The sequence below is a fragment of the Octopus bimaculoides genome, chromosome 3, assembly GCF_046866305.1.
Source record: "Octopus bimaculoides isolate indiv1 chromosome 3, ASM4686630v1, whole genome shotgun sequence".
NCBI lineage: Eukaryota > Metazoa > Mollusca > Cephalopoda > Octopoda > Octopodidae > Octopus > Octopus bimaculoides.
In genome coordinates, this window is record NC_142930.1 from 113,710,617 (window position 1) to 113,718,026 (window position 7,410).

Consider the following 7,410-nt stretch of genomic DNA (forward strand, 5'->3'; position numbering starts at 1 on the left):
TACTACTGGTATAATTACCTATGTTAACCCTGGGCATACATATGCAAACATATTATGTTCATAGGATACAAGCAATGACAAAGAAAAAATTGAGTTAAGGTATGCAGTTTTATGTAGAAGCGCAGTGGCCCAGTGGTTAGAGCAGCGGTCGGAGGAACGCGGTTTCGATTCCCAGACCGGGCGTTGTGAGTGTTTTTGAGCGAAAATACTTAAAGCTCCACGAGGCTGTGGCGGTGGCGGTGGCGACCCCCGTTGTACTCTTTTGCCCCAACTTTCTCTCACTCTTTCTTCTTGTTTCTTGAGTAAAAGGCTGCGATGGACTGGCGTCCCGTCCAGCGGGGGGAACACATACGCCATAGAAACCGGGAAACCGGACCCAAGAGCCTGGCTAGGCTTTAAAAGGAAGCATAAATTTTTTTTAAATGCTGTTTTATGAGAGTAAAACAACTAGTAGTCTTTCTCTTATCTCAACAGTCCTCCTCTTCTCTTCTTATCATCTGCTTAACTATCGTGTACTGACCATTCATCTAGACTAACCATCCAGAATAACTGTTTGTGACACGTTTAACATTGCCAATCATCTTCCTTACCTTCACACCATCTATCACTCCTCGCTATTTCCTGACAGTAAGGCTGAGCAAACACTCCCACCTTTATCGTACCACTTCACCCTTATAATCCATCAATTCCTCCCTACATAGATAAGTACATATCATCTGTATATCTCCTGCTTTAAGTTTAGATCTCTTATCCTCTCAGATCTGGGCCCCTGTATCTTCTAGTTTTACCCAACACTTGGACTCCTGAACAAAAGTATAAATAGTTGTATATACACCTCAAGAGTAATGATTGCAAGCAAATTAATGGACAAAATCAGCTGCATCTTCTTTTTCTACGTGTGTTGTTCATTACTCCTATTCGGGGGAATCAGGCAGAGACGTCACTTAACCTACTCCACCCGCTAAAGCGGGAACGCAGTGTCACAGGGTTAATTTATCAGCCTGTTTTTATACCTTTATTTCTCCACTGTGACTAACCATTATCCTTCTGAAAATGGAATAGGTTGCCAGTAAATTTCGGCAGGGCAGTCAACATGCAAGTATCTGCACCAGTTACACAACGATACTGGAAACAGCTGTAAAGGACTACCTGCACACCTATTTTCTTTCACTTCTAAGTTTTTACTTATGACAGTCTTGATCTGCTTATCAAACTATATCTCATCACCATTATGGTGTTCACTTCTACCGTCCCCTGGAGTTTACCTATCTACATCTGAACTATTACGAACTTTTCACATTTTGAACTATTCCTGATTTCCTGCTATATATATATATATGTGTGTGTGTGTATGTGTGTGTGTGTGTGTGTGTGTGTGTGTGTGTGTGTGTGTGTGTGTGTGTGTGTGTGTGTGTGTGTGTGTGTGTGTGTGTGTTGTATGAATTGGTTATACTTCTTCAATATACAAAAGATTTTAACAATTTTTATATCCAGTCCAAATATTTAATTAGAAAAATGTAATATAATATACATATATATATATTTTTTTTTTTTGAAGATCAAATGATGCCTAGGTGGGGTACATCCAAGTAAAATAGGGATCAAATAGAGTCAACGGGCAAAAAATGGTCTAAGGTGTTATGTCTGGGTTGTCAGCTGCTACAGGCTTGATGTCCATTAATAGGGCGTATCTCTGGTGGCAACAGTAAGATAGTTCATTCTTCCCGTTGATGGATACAGCAGGCTGGTGGTGTATGCGGAGTCTCTCACAGAGACAGAGTTGGTAATTGCAAGTTCAGGGTGAGTAAGAATACATCATTTACTATTATAGAGGATGAATTCATTGAAGATCTTTATCAGATTCCTCCTGAACTTGTTCATAGCATGGCCATTCATGACTTCAGTTTGCGTGTGTATACATATGTGTGCGCGTGTTTATATTGTATATACGTAAGAATATATAATCATATACATATGTATTCGTGCACAAATGTATATATATATATATATATATATATATATATATATATATATATATATATATAAATATATATATATATATATAAATATATATATATATATATAAATATATATATATATATATAAATATATATATATAAATATATATATATAAATATATATATATAAATATATATATATAAATATATATATATAAATATATATATATATAAATATATATATATATATATATATATAAATATATATATATATATATATAAATATATATATATATATATATATACACACACGCTTTTATATATAAGTTTATTGAATATGAATATTTATGTAGCAAGTTCCATGCCAAACTTCAGGCAGCTATGTTCTTGTTCTCACTTGAAGGTGGATTGTGGTTGCAAGGAACTCGAGTCAAAAAGTAAAACATCTAAAACCAATAAAACATATATGCTCCAACATGTACACACACACACACATCTGCATCTATGTGTGTATGTCTGTCTGTCTGTGTGTATGCATGTATATGACCAGCAAAAGTCTATCACTAGCGCAGCCCATAATATTGTTGATGTTTAACGATAAACCTTGCTTTAACTTGATTCGAATTACATTATGTTAATTATGTACCTTAATTACATAATTATAAAATTGTGTTTATTCCTAATGAAACAGATGTCGAAAATGTAAGGTTTTCTAAATATACATTACTCTTAAGGATAATTTTAAACCAATAATGTATATGGAAGCTTTACCCATGGGATTTTCTACAATGGATTTTCCCACAGGATCTTCTACAATGTTATAACATGTTAGAAATTAACGACCTATTGTTAAATGAACTCTTAATTATCATAGCTACTTTTTTGTTTAATACATTCTCTCTTAAGAGTAAACTATCACAATTAATAATAAATATATTTTTGATTCGACAATCTGTATAGGTTCCTTTAATCAATCCAAGTGACTGATTAAAGTAGTGAACTTGGGTGAACAAACTCAAAGAGCAAGCAATGAATATATACTCTTTACTCTTTTACTTGTTTCGGTCATTTGACTGTGACCATGCTGGATTCCCTCCTTTCATCGAGCAAATCGACCCCAGGACTTAGTTTTGTAAGCCTAGTACTTATTCTATCGGTCTATTTTGCCGAACCGCTAAGTTACGGGGACATAAGCACACCAGCATCAGTTGTCAAGCAATGCTAGGGCGACAAACACATATATACGACGGACTTCTTTCAGTTTCCGTCTACCAAATCCACTCACAAGGCTTTGGTCGGCCCGAGGCTATAGTAGAAGACACTTGCCCAAGATGCCACGCAGTGGGACTGAACCCGGAACTATGTGGTTGGTAAGCAAACTACTTACTACACAGCCACTCCTGCGCCTATACATACATTATATATTTAAATAACCTAAGAAAATAGAGAGAGAGTTAATAAATTATTATTCAGTAATTTAAAAAATGACATCTCTGACAGCTGTTTCAATTCTAGACTTTTAGAAAATTAATTAATAAAATCAAAAATCATTTAAAAGTCGAATCTCGTCTGAGGTAGCTAAAGATATACAAATTAAGTGTTCAATTCCTGCATATTGAGTATACAGCTGCAAACCGTTAACTGAAATCACCTAATTTTTATATCTTTGGCTACCTCTGTTGAGATTCGACTCTTAAATGATTTTTAATTTTATTAATTAATTTTCTGAAGGTCTAGAATTGAAACAGCTGTCAGAGATGTTGTCAATTTTTTAAATTAACGAATAATAATTTATTATCTTATTTAAATAAATATATACAAACCATGGTTTATATAGTTACCTTGCAGTTGAATATTAATTGTAATGTTCAAATTGTAATCTTCGAATAGGTAACTAACCAGTACTTTCATTGGATTTTACTATCCTTTAATGAGGTTTGTAACCTTTATTTGAACTTTTATATATATATATATATATATATATATATATATATATATATATATATATATAATGTCATAAATCTGTTTTACCCTTTTCTGTAAAAGTCCCTTGGCTACTGAGGTGAGGTCAGAAAATTGTTGCGCAGATGAAAGCGAACAGGAAACACGTCCACAACTATGCCCTTGTCTCCAGATAATAAACCTGTCCTTTTTCTTACTGGAATGTCAATCTTGGGAGAATGCTTGAAACTTGGGATTATCGCCCCTTCTGAATCGGGTCTAGTCTTTACAGCCATTTGGTATTAATGATATATCTACGAGAAGCAGAGAATTTTAATAAATCAAAACTTAATGCTGTATAGTATTTGATATACCTGTGTATGTATACAGATTCGAATATACCTCATGCATATTTGAATTGGTAACACATTTGTATTTATCCATATTACTGCATAATGCTGTTTCCATGTATTTTATTTACAGTGAGCAGCAAACTAGCGCAACCAGTCATTGCATGTTGACGGAATATCGTTTCTTGTGTCAGTATGCAGCGTTTGCCTTTCCGGTTTCTGATACCAAAGAGGAGATAACCACTCTAAAATGCATGCATTTCACGGCTTGGTCATTGGGAGCTGCGAGTTGACTTGGTGTTTACACCTGTGAATAGCGAGAATTTTCCTCCATGACAAAATGCTGTGAATGACTTTCTGATGGGTTCGAATATGCCGAATTTAATTATTCATCATCATCGTTTAACGTCCGCTTTCCATGCTAGTATGGGTTGGACGATTTGACTGAGGACTGGCAAGCCAGAAGGCTGCACCAGGCTCCAATCTGATCTGACAGAGTTTCTACAGCTGGATGCCCTTCCTAATGCCAACCCCTCCGAGAGTGTAGAGGGTGCTATTTACGTGCCACCGACACGAGGGCCAGTCACACGGTACTGGCAACGACCACGCTCAAAAAGGTGTCTTTTACGTGTCACCTGCACGGGAGCCAGTCCAGCGGCACTGGCAACGACCTCGCTCGAATGATTTTCTAACGTGCCACCAGCACAAGTGCTAGAAGGCAACGCTGGCTAAAAGTATTAATTTGTTAACACTTTAATATTCGAACAAGCCAGGTCACATTATGTTCAGAGACAGCAATACTGTATTTGGTATTGAGAGAATATAGTGCCCCTGTATTGTAGATACGTATTAACAATAGTTCTTTTTAAAGGGTTTGTAGCCAAGTTTTGCTGGGATATGTTTGGGTTAACTGATAATCCTTATCTTTTATCATTCCCTTTAGTCGTTAGGCTTCAGTCATGCTGGGGCACAGCCTCGAAGGGGTTTAGCTGAACAGATCGACTCCAGTACATATTTCAAAGTCTGACACTAAATCTACCAGACTCTTTAGCTGAACCACTAAGTTACAGAGATGTAAGCAAACCAGTAATGGTTTCCTATGTGTTCGTTCCGTGGTCTGTAAACAAAGTTCGTTTTGTTTTTATGCCCCCATTCATTTTTCTAACGTCCTGTACCCGAATATGCATCTATATATACATGTAGATGTAGGTATATATGCATATGCTTATATATATATATATATATATATATATATACATATATATGTGTGTGTGTGTGTGTGTGTGTGCGTGTGTGTGTATGCATTTATGCCTATCCCCCACCATCGCTTGACAACCGGCGTTGCTGTGTGCGTCTCCATAATTTAGTGGTACAGTAAAAAGATACCGATATGCTAAGCATCAGGCTTAAAAATGTTTTTATTGAGGTTGTTTCATTCAACTAAAAAATTCTTCAAGGCAGTGCCCCAGCATAGTCACAGTCTATCGAGTGAAACAAGATATATATATATATATATATATATATATATATATATATATATGTGTGTGTGTGTGTGTGTATGTGTGTGTGTGTGTATGTGTGTATATATATATATGTGTGTGTGTGTGTGTGTGTGTGTGTGTGTGTATATATATATATGTGTGTGTGTGTGTACACAATGAGCTTCCACACAGTTTCCGTCTACCAAATTCACTAATAAGGCACTGGTCAGCTTGGGGCCATAGGAGAAGACATTTGGTCAAGGTGCCATGGAGAAGAACTGAACCCACAACCATGTGATTACAAAGCAAGCTTCTTAACCACACAGCCACACCTGCGCCTATAACAAGATTATGAATGTGAATAACAAATAAATACAAAAAACGATTTGAAATTTGAAATTATTTGTATTTGAAAAAACAAAAAAAAATGTGGATGTGACAATGGATGAATAAATAAAATTACATAAATAGTGTTTGTTTGTTTGTTTTTTTACTTCTTTTTTGTTTTGTTTTTAGAATTGGCACAACACAAAGACCCTGTATTTTAAGGAGGTGGAGGGAAATAGGGATTCATGACATTCATGTCTTTTACAAGGGATTTAGCAACATAAGTGAAATATAATGGCTTCAACAGGAATTTTGAAACAATGTCACGGTTTGGTGCTTTTTAGAGAATCTTGACTTTTGCTCTGGACAAAATTTTATGCTAATTTGTTATTCTGTTGAAGAAGCATGCAAGAAATACAAAATGATTCTTTTATTCAAATGGACAAAATTTTCATTAATTAAGATCATGTCTTTTTAAATTAATAACAATAATTAAACAAAGTCTCAAATTTCACTACATTTTCAGTACAAGAGTTGCATGATTATCAAATGACGAAGGTATTGGTGACAATGTTAAAAATAGATGATGCTGATGATGATGAGAGTAGATGATAAAGATATTAGAAAAAAAATTAGATGATGATGATAATAAATGTAAGTCTATGTATTTTTTGTTTTTATTAGATGATGATATATCTTGAATTGTTACTCTGAGTTTCTCATTGTAGATTAATTAATTAAAATAATAATTGCTTGATTAATCAGTAACATGATACAGCAATTTATTCAAGAAGCTTCAGCTTTTAACAAAATACACAAACTCTACTTTATGGATTGAGTACTTCTTCACTTTTGTCTTCACAAACATTCACCAATATATATCATTAAAACAAATAAAAAAAAAAGCTAAACAACCAGTCTAAAATAAAATTAATAGCTGGTGATTTGATAAAGGTGAATTTTATAATTCGTTATGTTATAGCGGGCAGTACTGTAGCCTTCCTCTTTATGTAGTTCTTTCAGAGCAAGCCAAGCTTGTGGAAGTGTTCCATTTCAAAGCTCTACTCGTTCAGGGATTTAGGTAAACATTAATCAATTTTACAGTGCTCCTACTACTTATAGGCACACTGGGTTATTCAGAGAGGAAGAATTACAGTAAATGTCATGGAATCTTAATTGTTAACTCTTCATCTGTTAACATGACATCCTGACCTATTGACTAACCCAAGCAAAACTCTCAACATTTGGCACAATGAGGGCACTGATCTGGTCATTTATCTATGAATAGAATAAATAGTGATGTGGCTATAATAGACACACCACAGGCAGTCATATGGCAATTAATATAGGACC